The sequence below is a fragment of the Ixodes scapularis genome, unplaced genomic scaffold (genome assembly GCF_016920785.2).
Source record: "Ixodes scapularis isolate PalLabHiFi unplaced genomic scaffold, ASM1692078v2 PGA_scaffold39__5_contigs__length_11793443, whole genome shotgun sequence".
Lineage (NCBI taxonomy): Eukaryota > Metazoa > Arthropoda > Arachnida > Ixodida > Ixodidae > Ixodes > Ixodes scapularis.
In genome coordinates, this window is record NW_024609867.1 from 11,251,119 (window position 1) to 11,265,469 (window position 14,351).

Sequence of the window (14,351 nt, forward strand, 5' to 3'; positions counted from 1 at the left end):
GCCATCCTCAGGCGCGTCTTCCTGTCCTCGTTAAGAACTTGCTGGCGACTTCTATTTGCTTCTGTACGACGGGCGCTCCCCCCTCTTCTCCTATTCCTGGCGCTGTCGGCGGAAAAAGGAGACAAATCTTCAGTTGCGGGTCATATCCCTCCCGTTTCTCGAAGCGCAGCTGAAAATGTTAGATACGACGAATCATACTGGTGAAACTTTTACTGTATTTTACGAACTGCAGTTTGCTTACAATATATTTTAACGTTTAAATTTTACGCGGTGAGGAATATCTACAGGTACGGACCATACAATATTTTTTTTTCTTCAAATCATTGATTATGGCGAGACGTGAGTGATTGTGAATGTCGCAATATGTTAATAATGATTCCCGTATAATAAAAACGTATTTGTGTGACAGTAAGGAATGCATTTTCAATGTGTGCTCTATGGCACTGTATTACACGTGCGGATTATCCAAGAAAAATATTTTCTGCAACAATTGGACCACGCGAACCATAAACCGTGTGGGGACTATAGCGCGGAAAATAAAGTACTCGACTTTAAAAGTTAAGCAAGAGCTTTTTTTTTTTTTATGTAGTAATTTTACAGAATGAAGAGTATACATATACCTATACGTATACATATAGGTATATGTATACATATCTTAGTTATGTAAGTGCTCATCTTTCTGGAGTATTTCTGTGAACGTAAATCTTAATGTGTTCCCCTCCCAAACACCTCCTCCAAGTTAGATGCGAAGCTTAAAAAAACAACAAGAAAACTCTATTTATTAGGAGAAACTTTTCTTAGGCCATTACTTGTCGCTGCTTCAGTACGCAGAGGCGACGCATTTTGTTCATAATTCCATCGTTTTCCCATTTTGCCTGTGAGCGGAATCCCATTTTTGAGATCGAAGCCGGGAGGGTTTACGGCACGTCGTTAGGTAATAGGAGCTTCCTCCGATCGGAAGGGCGCGACTGCTCCCTAAGGCCATTTAATATTCGTGTAAGGTAAGTTACGTTCAAACAGCCATGAGCTGTCTTTAAGTTAAGCTGATAATAGCTTGCTCAGGCGTCGTAATCACGTCCTTTCGCTAGATCATTCAGTGACCCGATAAACACCAGTTTCTAATCCCGCCCGTGCTCTGAATTCTAAAATCGCTGCTTGTATTTTGTTTGCATGTCATCTCAAAAGGTAACTAGATCTTTTGAAAGTAGCGCCAAGCTCCCTGTATGGTCGCCGTTTCGGTTCATGCAATAAGCAGTTTCTTTTTTACTTTTTCCGTGTTGGTGATCTGATCAAAACTTGCTGGAGACCGGTAGCTTTATATCGACTTTTCTTTTTTACCGAGAGTTTGTTCTTCACACACCGGCGAAACAAGCGTACACTTCCTACTGAGGTCATATGTGGCGTCGGTGCTTGGAGGCATTATAAATGATTTTCTTCCCTACTGAAAAAACCCGTATGAAAATTCATACTGGATGACCCGTATATCTCATACGGTGTTATGGGATACGGGTCTCCCGTATGATACTGGGAACCCGTACCTGTACAGGTTGACCCATTCAGATACAGGAACCCGTTCAGATACGGGGCCCGTACCTGTACGGGTTGACCCGTTTAGGTAAGGGAAACCGTGCCTGTACGGGTCGACCCGTTTAGATATAGGAACCCGTACCTTACAGGTTGACCCATTTAGATATAGGAACCAATATTTATGCATGTTCATCTGTTCAGATAGAGAAACCTATATCTTTAAAGGTTTATCCCTTCTGACGCAGTAATAGGAATCAACATGGTGTCCAACGTTTGCAAACGGATGGATGGATCTTTGCAGGTTTAACAATTCGCATGCATTTGTCATGCAAAGAATGAGCATGAGCCAGGTCATTTCAGGTTATACGTGTATTTAGAGAACGCAAATCGGCATCTGCAGAACACCAACAAGAAGCTTAACCTCTAAGCAAGCTTAGAAGTCAAACTTCTAGTTAATATCCTGCAGTAGGATATTAACAAATTTGCATACTGCAGTAGATTCACCCGAGCTGTCCTCTTCCCTGGAGAGGCCTCTCGAGGATGCCTCCATAGGTACTCGTTGAAGGCATCTGCAGGGGAAAAGAATACAACAATAAGTCATGTATATCTACAGTTCCCTGAAAAATTTAATATTTTACTTCCTGCAATTATAAGTAAGCAATTTCCGCTACAATTTATGCTTTGTTAATATCTTGTGATACCATGTAGACCCCAAGAGTAACTTCTTACGATTACGCAGTCTGCTTAAAACAGCAGGCATGCATGATTCGGCCCGAAAGTTTTGAACCAGTTCAGACCGAGTTCAGAGGAGTGCAGAAGCAGTGCGCAAGTCGGGCTGCGGCTGCGTGAACTTAAGCTGCAGCGTTACAAACGACCCTGTAATTGGTTTCCGAAAGACCGAAGAGTTGCCATCTGTTACTGCATGAACGCTGAACTGACTTCGGCCAGCGCAAGATTCTGTGGAACTGAGGCTGAGCTCGTGCAGCACTGGAATAAATCTAACAGGCCAGTTCAGCGTCCATGCAACTTCGGGTTGAATCTAATGAGTCAGTTCTTACACTATTTGAACTAGATCGGCCAGTTCAAGCAAATCGAAAAGACCTAGTGTGACTTTCCACAACTATGCACTTAAAGTTTGCTTGCAACAGTGTGTTCCTTGCATTTCAGTGTTTATGAAAATTATAGACCTTGGAGCAGGGGACAAAAAGGAACGGAAAGACACGAAGCTCCAGAGCTTTGTGTCTGTCTGTCCCTTTTTTTCCCCATGTTCCCGGGTAACCACGTCTATCCTTAACCAGCTCGCCTGCCTGTTAACTTAAGTAAAAGTATGTTCTATAAATCTAAATATGTATATTCAATTATGAACATGGGCCTCTGATTGCCTACAACCTTTAATAGCATCTTCGATCAACTCGCACCAGGATCGCCCTGAAACCAGCACAGTGCACAGCGCTCCTCGGTCGTGCAGCGCGATGTCGGTGCAACATCGAGGACAAACTGCGCCGCGCCGGTGCACCGCGGCGAGCTCCACCTTGCGTCACTTCGCGTTTTGTTCGTTTTTTCTTGCATAGGTCAGCGCACGGTGCCCGTCTGCTGTCAATTTTTTCTATTGTTTTACTCGCGGATTTGACGGTCCCACAGAAATAAACATCGTGGACGTGACTGTCGATGGAGTCACGAAGGGGGTGACAATTCCATATGTATATGTTGGCCATCATTATTGGTTCAAGAAAACGAAACACCAGATAATAGCCGTACCTCGCTGTCATCGAAACGCCTCGCGCCGCTTTCCACGAAGTTCGTGCTTCTCGGGCGCTCCTTGCCACCGCACCAATCGCCAGTAATCGCGGCGATGGTGAGAAGCTCGTCGTCTCGACGTCAGAAGACCCGAGGAGTTATCTAGTGCAGCTGCGAGGCGTGTTCGTTTTTGCAAGATCGCCATCTCGATAGTCTGCGCGTCTGCTACTCCCGCCATCTTCTCGATTCCCGCTCCTGGCCGCAATGCCTGATGGGACTGCCCCCCGGCGCACCGCCGATTTTCTTGGTGCGCGTTGGGGCAACGAAAAGCCGCACCGGGAGGGTGCGCTTCGTTGATCGAGGACGTCCGGTGCGCACCGGTGCACTTGATCGAAGATGAAGGGGCGCACCTCAGTGCCCCGGTGCGCACCGGTGCGGATGATCGAGGATGCTATAACTTATTTCATGCCCAACAATGTCACCATGGGAACAAGTAAAATGAACACTGAACACACAATTCTCGACCGGCAGTCTTAGTGCGAAAGAAAGATTTTGACCTGCAATTGTTGTTCTGGGCATGCATATAAATTGACAACACAGATTTGATATCAAGAACCATTTAACTAATCTAATATCCGTGTTACGACCCTTCAATGGTCTATTCATACGAGATAGTTCCCTGGTAAGAAAACTGAGCACTAGAAAGGAGGAACACCCACGGTGAGAAGGCGGTTCAGAAAAAATGGGCAGTACTCAAAGGACAGAGCCAAACATAGTTCGGTTGTAGCAGTTCTAGTGAACAAACAGACTCACTTTCACAACTTTGCTAGTGCCAGCTTTTCGTTCAAAAGAAAAAATAAATGCCTCAGCAGAAGGTCCTGCAAGCAGGCCACTGATATCATGGATCTCCCCCAAAACTTGCAGGGATTAGCAGATATTTGCAATGCGGAGCATGTTACTGTAAAAAAAAAATACATCAGAAAACACCAAGGCACCTAGATGACCGTGACAAGGTCACTTTACTTTTCTTCATATATTAAAAACAAAGAGGGAGATAGGGCTTCTTCATTTCGGTTTTGCGCTCAGAGCTTCACGTTCCTAAAGCTCGAACTAGTCGAACCGTGACCTTTCAACAGCCTATAACACTGAAAGTTCTGAAAGCCTTGGAATATTTTATCACATTAATTTTGTCGTAGCAGGTTGCAACTTCAGAAGCCATAAGGTTTGAGTGACTCACCAAGTATGAGACATCTGTGAGAAGTGGGCACTTACTGCTGCCAACTTGACTGGAGTCAGGGCCCTCTCGGCGACAGCGCCCTTGAAGCGCCGGCATAGCACCCCAGTCACACTCCGCCCACGCAGGTTCTCCCTGCCGAAGATCCACTTCGTGGCCTCTTTAACGAACATGGAGTCTCCCCGGGCTCCCCTCACGTAGAACAGTTTGTCCTTTTCCACCAAGACACCATGTCAAAGGTGAACCTAGAAATAGATAGAAATGCTCTACAGGAAATGCAGCCAGCCATTGGTCCCGATCTCATTGATCTTTCGGAAACTTGTGCAGACGTCTGCCGCACAATGCCACTTTTTTCGGACGCAGGACATGCAAGGCAGCTCTTCACGCAACATCTTGGGGGTATTCTTTTCAAAGCCAATCACAGAAATTCACCACGGGCACTCACTACTCGTCTCCAACTTCTCAATGTAAAGAACACCTCATCTTGAAGTACAGAACAGAGAGTGGAACAAACATAACTGCAAAAGAATCGCATAGCAAACAGTTCCAGCCACGCATGTCGTCTGCTATGCACACAAAAAAAACACGGAGGGGAAAACAAAAAAGCTCACGGTCGGGTGTAGCCACGTGACTTCCGCCCACTCGCTCTCTCCTCTCCACTTCTCCGACCTCCGTGCGCGGCTTTCAGTTTCAGTTCTGAGCAGTTGCGTTTTTTGGCTTTAATAAAAATATATGTGACTGTTGCAAAATATTAATTTGGTAGTCTTTCGACACCATTAAAAATCGGCTGGCCAAAAATGAAAACTTTTATTGGGGGGTTAAGTGTCCGTTTAAGTGAGTTCAGAGTAAAGAGAGAAAGCGAAAGGAGGGTACCAATTATAACACAATTTTAATTGGGCTCCTTGGTACATGATTTATGAAAAAGCTCGAAATAAGACAAAGACACTAGATAGAAAACGTTTCAGAAAAGTGCCAATTAATTGGGAAAGAAATATCTTATCAGTGCCCGGCCCTACTCTTTACATTCAACAGCATTCTGAAGCAGCCCGATGGTTCAATTTAAGGAAGCATATAAATAACCTCATTCAAGGAGCTGTGGAAACAATAAAATTTAGTCACTCGCCCAATATCTGGAATGCATATTCCATGAAATTCTGAACTTACCTCGTCATCAGCCTCTGCAAGCACTGGCACACACTCGGGAAATGCCTCCGGCGGGCCTGCTACAAGATCCGCTGCTGGAACAGCAGCATCAGCGGCCGGTACAGGTCGAGCGTGATCCACACCAGCTCGCACTACGTGAACTGAAGCAGGAGCGCCAGCTGCAGGAACCACTGCTGGGCAAGCTGGAGGAGCTGACCCAACACCGCCAGACGGGACATTGTCCACTGCAACATAATAAAACACTCTTTAGAAACAAGACACAGTTCAGGAGTCAACCGACTTTTCGGACGCCAAAAATTCAGACAAGCTTGATTATTCGGACTTCAGCACTTTCCTGGTTCGTTGATGGCATGAGGGCTTCATAGTACTTCATGCCACAGAAGACTACCGGCAGTGTGCTTATTTGTTTTTACGTAACACACCGGGACTGGAAAAGTAGCGCAAGCAGGACACAAAACAAAAGGATGAGAAACAAAACCAAAGAAGAAAAAGAGGAAGAAAAGAAATGCGCTCAAGTTCGCCGGCAGTGGGCGGCAGAGAGGTTGTTTAGTTTACAAAAAAAATACCGGTGAATAGCTAATGAATATTCATGCCAAGCATTTCCAACGGTTTGCGAGATATAAGCTCAATCTTTCTGACGAAATCCAATGTTGTAGCAGATCGTCTGCTCACCTTTTAACCAGTTGCACAGTTGCGTCCCTAGGCACAATCTGCCGCCCGATTAAAGTTCAGCCTTGTTGGTGCTGTGGTCATGCCTACGACCAGCTTCCTCACTCCCTCCTCCTCAACAAAAAGAACTCCTGTCTCCCCAATGACGAAAGGATGTGTGCTGGCCAGGCTCATCAGAAAGCGCATATTTAAAATGTTTTGACTGACAGAACAAACTTTCACTTCAAGCCTCATCTATGCGCACAGACCATGGTGTCTTGGTATGACATAATTGTTTGACATACTGCAGAACCAGAAAAATATTTCTTCAATCAAAGCAAAAGTGCTGCCGAGCAAAACGGGCTCATCCCCTATTGAAAATTCCATCAAGGTACGTAATTTGGGACACTGACTGCCAGTCAGCAGCCTTGGTGGAACGTGATGGACCATCAGACGTCATCTGATGGTCCATCAGATGACGTCTGACTGCCACTGCCAAGGGAATTTCATCAACAAGGGCAGCATTTATATAAGAGTAAAGCTATACGCACTCATAAATATCGCCAAATGCCTCGATAAAACAAAATGTTCGAGAGAAAAAAAAAGAAAAAAAAAAGCAGGACAACCGCGGGTTCGAACCCGCGACCACTTGCGTAGAATTCGCATACCTTAACCGCTAGGCTATGGAACCGTTCTTCAAACTCGAATTAACTAATCGTTATCTTTGAGATGCTTCGGCTGCAAATGCAGTTAAGCCGTCAGCATGTTATGCAAAGCACCCGTACATCACTCGCCGTACTTCAGTTCTACTCACCTGCCATGTAGAGTACTTTCGCGTCGTAGAACGATCCTTTTGTTCGCGCGTCACCGGCCCAGTAGACCTGGTACACCTTGTCGTCTTCAACTACACCGCTAAAGTCCCTTACATCGTCGGTACTCACAACAGGCTGGGTCTTGTCGGGTAGAAATTCTACTAAAACAGAAGTCATTGTAGAACCCTGGCAGGATCGACAGGTTGGAGCAAGCGGGCAAACAAAACGAGTCGAGAGCGATCGTTCATGAAAGCTCGGCGAAGCGGCGAAGCGACGAAGCCTCTATGGGCGAAGCGAAGGAAGCGAAGTGTCGTTTTCGGCGCTTCAGCGGGCATCTGATCAAGGTTGTCGGTCGGTTGCGTGTCAAATATCTAACGTCAGCGGTTTTATGGGCTCACGTCCCGAAATCGTTTTCTCGTGCATAGATTACTTTTCGTATTCATAGATTTGACGAAATAGTGGTGTCCGAACGAACTTTACGTCCTTCGACCGTACGTCTGTCTGCACGTCAAAGCTTTTTGACGTACAGTCAGAGACAATCGATGTACAGTCAGAATCGCCACCAAGACATCCTGATGGAATTTCGCGGCGGCCGACTGCCACCAGGAAACCATCAGAAAGCCGACAAGCAGAGTCTGACTGGAGTTTGACTGTCGGTCAGAGTAACTTGTTGGCCAATCAGACATGCTTGACGTACAGTCAGGCACAGTCAGCGGTCCACTAGAAAACATTGAATGCCAAACAGGGTTACATTGATGGATTTTTCCTTCGGGTCGCCATCAGCAACAAGAAACAAACTCTCAAAGCTCCATTTGCACCCTAAGAGAAGAAAAGAGAATTATAGACACCTCTTAAACTCATTGATACATTGAGGCACCCCTGTAGTATATGCTTACTTCTGTTTGCGACCAAAAACAAAAAAATTAAAATTACTTTTGATCCCTCAGATAAAGTGTGAGCACATAATGTGTAGTGTGTGAGGTAAGCAACTGAAAGTGCCTCCACGCTTACCTAGTACTGCCAGCAGCTGCTTCTTGATAGCGTCCTCTCTATCTGGGGCTCCTGCTCCAGGTTCAGCACCCTCTGCTTTGCCGACCTCAGCTTTTCAACCAGTCGGGCATGCTCCCCAAGCGACACAGCGGACGTCCTGTCCTCTGTCTTTTTTTTTTTTTTTTTCTTGTACTTGCCACCCACTGCAGGGGATGGCGACATCAAAATCTGGAAAAGAAAAAGGTCCAGGTGTTGTAATATTTATTTAATATAAACTCCAACACATAATTGGGACACACATAGTTCACACTAAATTGCTCCCCCCCTTTATTTTTTGGGTGCAGGTTTCAGCCCTATACCTGTGATTGCCCCCTCCCTGAAGAAATGCTTCCAGACGCCCCTGACAAGATATCCGGTATTCACTGTCAGTACAGGAAATAATTGGTATATCGTCCTTTACATACTCTAGTGTGTAAAGGACGATACCTGTTGTCAGAAAACACTGTGTAGGTAAACGAAATAGTATGATAAAATATTGTGTTAAAAGGTACTTCTAAGTTAGAAAGTAAAATATGATAATACTACTTTGCTCCCAGTGTACTTTCTATGAGGAACGTAAACTTTCAGTTGCTTTGTACTTGCAATTCAGTGCTTTTAAATACGATAGCATCTATAAGCAAAGCATATGCACTTTAGGCGTCTGTTGGTCCGAGGATTTGTAACTGCTTTTGAAAACAGCATGTGCCGGCACATTATAATTCAGAAAAGAAAAACATGCCGCCGGCACTGCGCCTCAAACCCACAACCGTTGAAGTCTAAGCCGGGCATCGTATCCGCTTCACTACGAGCATACATGGGTAAGCATTTGCGAAAGAGCTACTGGTTGCAGGCAAGAGCTGCGTTGATGCACGTGCCAGTGACTCAACGCCGTTGTTGCCATAGCAATGTGCGCTGCATCTGGTCGCAGTCGCACATAGCCACATCTGAGGAGAGCTCTGTGAACCAGACTTGAGTATCATCTTTCGTTGTCGGTATGCGAAAGCAGGTCTCACCAGAGGAACATTACGCAAGCGTGCTGAGGCACAGTGAAAGCAAAGTGCCTAGGGTACTTCGGAACAACATAAAACATGTTTGTTGAAAGCTGGAGAGGCAAGTAGCAACAAGAGGACCATTGAAGCGGATGAAAAGATTAAAGAGAGGAAACTTCGGCTGCAACACAAGCAGGACGCCAAACAAATGAGGACGTCTTGCGATAGTGGAGAAGAGATGTAACTTCGTGTACAGCGAGATTTTGACTTGACTTAGAGCAGGTGAGCACATCTCGTAAGACTGAAGAGTGTGGAATTCAGATTTAATGCGGTCGAGAAACGAGCAGGAGAGTGTCTCTTGAAATTGAAGAGGGACAACTGCAGCTACAGCACAGTCGAGACCAGGAGTGGCCAAGCTGCGGCACTTTGTGTGTTAAAGTGCGGCTTGTGGTCCACTTTGATAGAGCGTTCTACCCACCGGATCTGTGTACCAGAATAGCAAGCAATTTAAAAAAGTGTCTGTACAAATAGTCCTGACCAGCCATAATGAATGGACACAATTACTCATAAAGCGAACAAAATGCAAGATATTCTTTAGCCTAACCGTTCAATTTTACCCACAATTACTGCCCACTGGTAATGGAAGTGAAGTATGCTGCTGATTTGAAAAAGGGAAACAAAAGACGAACCCCCTCCTTCTGAACAGAGTCGAAGATGAGGTAAGAAAAACAGCCTAAAGGCACACATAAACCTCGAACCTTGAGTTCAATACCATAGGGATGGCCACGTGCTTCTTTTTCAAAGCAGCAGCCAGCTCAGCTCGTGTCTCTGTAAAACAAAACATGCAAACTGAATTACATCTCAAAGTCGTCGTGTTCGTCTCCCTTTCCCTTCTTGTATCGGGGTTTATAAATATGACCGTTCACCAGCCAGCCTGCGCTATAACCCTTGTTTCAAAAATTATTTTTTTCGATATTTTTACACATTAAATGCACCACCTAGTCGAACTTATGTGGCAAATTTGTCGAGCTTACAAAGCCGATTTGTTGCGATTTATTTTGAGTGGCGTGGCTACCGTCTGGAGCGCCCTGTAGTTAAACAACGTAAAACCCTTTGCTCTTGCCGCCCAGTTCTTCACAAATCGGGCGCAAGGACCGAATCGGGCGCAAGGACATATTCGTGCCCACCACATTTCGCGAATTTTAGACGCCGGAACGGGGGACGCCGGAACGGGGGCCCACGAAATTTCCGCTTTCCACGTGTCCTTAAATTTCGCTAATTTTTGGACGCGTGGAATTTGCAAAAAGTCGGGGGCTGGCGAACATTAGGGAGTGTTCGTAGACCGCGTTTCCCCCTCTGCAACGAAGATGTGCCTGCCCGCCGATAGTCTTGACTGTAGAGTTCCGGGTATATAGCGAGTTGCGGAGGGCGTTGCGGGACAGCGAAAACGATCTACGAAAACTCCCTATTAACGGTTTGCAGTATACGTTGCGCTTCAAGCCCCTGATGCGTAGACAACAACTTACCATTCCCCGGCGCACGCTCCAACAGCCTCCCAGTAGACGCTTTTCGGCACGTCGGGGTCGAAGTCGCCAACGCTCGCCGGTTTGAACTTCTTGATACGGTTCACCACGCTGACTATTGCCTTCGCGCCATCAATATAAATCACGTACGCTTAGTACATATCGACACCGATACACACCGATCGAGATAGCCCTAACGTCAATGCGGCTTTGGTTCACAGCACTGGCTGGCACTGGCCGGCTAGCCAGCGGCGCTGGTATGTAAGGATTGGATTGGATTAAATAAATAATCTGCCTTAGTTTATATTAATACTATTATTACTCAAAATAGTTTTAGAACATTTAAAAGCATAGAAACTTACCATGTTAAGTTTATTTATTGTTAAGAAAAACATTGTCCGTCGTTGGTTGTTTTTCTCCACTCTGGCTTGCAGCTACGAAATCCAATCCAATCCGACGTCAATAAACCAAAACCGAAACTACCGCGGTACAGGGCTCAAAGCTATGAAGCAAACTCTCGTTTATCTCGGCCTCGCTTCCCATGGATTTGGTTTTCTCATTTTATGACTTTAAATATGCATGTCATAAAATGGTTGAGTTTGATAGCTGAAACTGTTAAACTGAAATGACCTAATATGTGATTTTCTGATTAAAATTCTTCATTGAAAAAAATATCACAGTTTAGTTTCGCGGTGAGCGCGTTCCCGTCGAGGTCTGATAATTTCTGGTCGCGTTAAATAGACCGATCTCACCGGCCAGTTTGACTACGCCACCGCTGCCACAATGCAGCGAGGGAACTTTAGTCTTTGGGCACGTGCGACAACCTCGCTGGAGCTCTTCGCGTGCAGAGCACGAGAAGGCACGAGCCCTCGCGTGCACGGCCGTCTGCCTCCTGTGAACTAAAGTTATGGCGGCTTTACGCATGCGCCCAACGCTTAGTGAGATCGGTCTATTGTGTATACCGCTAGAGCCTGTACAAGGTTACCGACCGCCGGTTTAAGTGCCGGCGCCGGTAAGGCGTTACTGGTCGCTCCGATACGTGGTTGCTGTTAGCCGCGCATCGATTACTGGCCACCGGTACGTTATTACGGCCCACCAGTGTGGCGTACCGGCTTCGCCTGTACGTGTTCACTCGCCGCCTGTACATGATATGGGCAACCGATACGGCGTATCGGCTTCGCCGGTACGTGGTTACCGGTTACCGGTGTGGCCTACCGGCTGTTCCTGTACGCGTTTACCGGCCGCCTGTACATGGTATGGGCAGCCGGTACGGCGTATCGGCTTCGCCAGTACGTGGTTACAGGTCTCCGGTACAGAGCTACCGGTTACCGATATGAGAATACAGGACTCCGGTGTGAACCGGTATAGGCCGGTATACATTTGTACAGGTTTTTTCAGTAGGGTTGTCTTGGCATACGCAAGAACGACAATATCATTGTAAGAGATCTGTGGAAATAAGCATGATTGATCATTAGACTGCATCAACAGTGCCTAAGAGGCTTACATAGGCGACGAATGCTTTCAGTAGGATCATGCTTCATAGTAATCTTGACACGATTGGTTCAGAACGGATGAACCGAGATCGTGATTGCCATAGCAACTGAGACTGATCAATTCATCACCTTGCGAGGTTTGTATGCTTGTATGTTAGTATATTTTCGTGTGCGGCTAGAAAGCAGGTTAAGGCAATGGCACTGCTTACTCAAGATCCAGTAACTTTACTGTGTCCAAGTAGAACAAGGGTCAGCAACCGGCGGCTCGGGGAAACGCCAGAAATGTTCCCCCAAAGCACTCACCCCAGGACAAGAGGTATGTCTGGTAAAGTCGGATGTATTTACTCTTACCAAGTTCAAGAGATTTGACACGTTGAATTTGCTGATCAGCTGGTTTCGATGCAAACAGTAACCTGACTAGTACTTTTTTTTTCAGCGAACTGCTTCATAATGCCCCAGGGCCTTGAGGGTACTTAAATAAATTAGCTTCATGACAATTTCCCTGACTTAAAGTTTTTTTTTGGATAATTTGCAGTTGTTCTTATTGAAATGTTCTCTGCATCGCGTAAATATTTATGAACATACTTTTCAAGAAGACCACGAAATCAAACTTCGGTCTTAAAAATGAGAGATGAGTCCTTCAATTGATTATATTCGGTATTACCGGTTTTTGCATTCAGCACGCAGTTTTTCCTTATCTACATGGCTTTTATTGTTGGATTTGTGTTATGTGTGTGTCTCAGTACTGTAGAAGTTTTCATCATGTATTATTTTGTTAGATGGAATTCATTTCCATGTGATTTTTTATGTGTGGACTGTAACGGACCGCTGCCACGTCAGGCTTTTTTAGCCTTCTTCACTGGCCCTTCTTTCGGCCCCTCCCCGAAGGAAAACAAATAAAAGAGGAAAAGAAAGAAAAAAATATTTTTGCAACTATCAGTTAAAAATATTATTGCTAATCTTCGCAGCTTGGCAAGTAAGATCCAACACCCAAAATCTCAAGCAATCTTCCGTTACACGTGCCTCTTTGAAGAGAACATCTTGAGTATGCGAGATTTCCTCTCCACCCCTCCCCACCATCTTTGTTTTTGCGTCCGGCCCGATCCGTCTCCGTTTTGAGGCAATATCTCCCGTTTCCACAAAAGGCATGCCGATCCCTGTCGTATTGCTTTGAACGACTGTGCTCGCTGCAGCGACAAATCAATGCCTCTCTTTTTCTTTATCTCCTGTGTTTCACGATATTCTTTTGTAATTATCCATCACCTGCTCGCCAGCGCGTTACCTATTCTATAGAGCTTTACAAAATTTGATAGCATGTAGTGCCGACACCATTTTTTACGGAGATGACAGTGTTAGGCTCTTGTTTTTAAAGGCTAAAGAATGAAAGCTTGGGTGTTTTTACAGTTTTATGTTATTGAAAATCTCCCTTTATGCAGTCCGATATCCTGTATATATTTTCGGCATGCAGTTTGAGCGTGGGACTTACCCGCTTTCCCCAAAGTCGTCGGAAAGTGAAGTCTACCCCAAAAGACATTTAGTTTTTCACCCGATTATCTTATTTGCATGTATTCTAAAATATATTTTTCCCACGAGGAAATCCCTAAAAGAATATACTTCTTTTTAGAGAAATATGAAGTCTATTTCAGATCTTTATATTGCCACCGTAATTTAATTATTCTAAATTTAATTTTATGTTCAGATCAAATTAACCACAACTTTTGTAAATCATTCACTCCATTCCGAATGATGGCACACAACGTTAGCCGAAATGTATTATAGTTGAGAGATAGAGCAATACACACCATCTTTGCGCCATCTATATTCAAAGGGAAGTCGGTGCAGCCCGAAATACAAGGGCATTTGTCTCGGGTGCGGAGTTGAAAGTAACCACTGCAAAATAAACAAGTATTCTGACGTGTAGCTTGACGTGCACGTTGCGCAGAAGCGGCGTCACACATGGGGGTGACATAACGTTTCTTTATATTGAAAGTAAGATAATGCCCGGAATCCCATTTTTTGCAGGAGTTTATATTGGAGTTCTAAAGTTATAGTTCTCTAGTAGAAGAAAAAATGAGGTACCTTTGTAGATTATGACTGTTTTAAAAGTGGATATTTGTATCACATGTATTATATTCCTACGCGAGACGTATTGCTCAGACAACCAAGCAACGATACATTGCTTTACTTCAGGATCT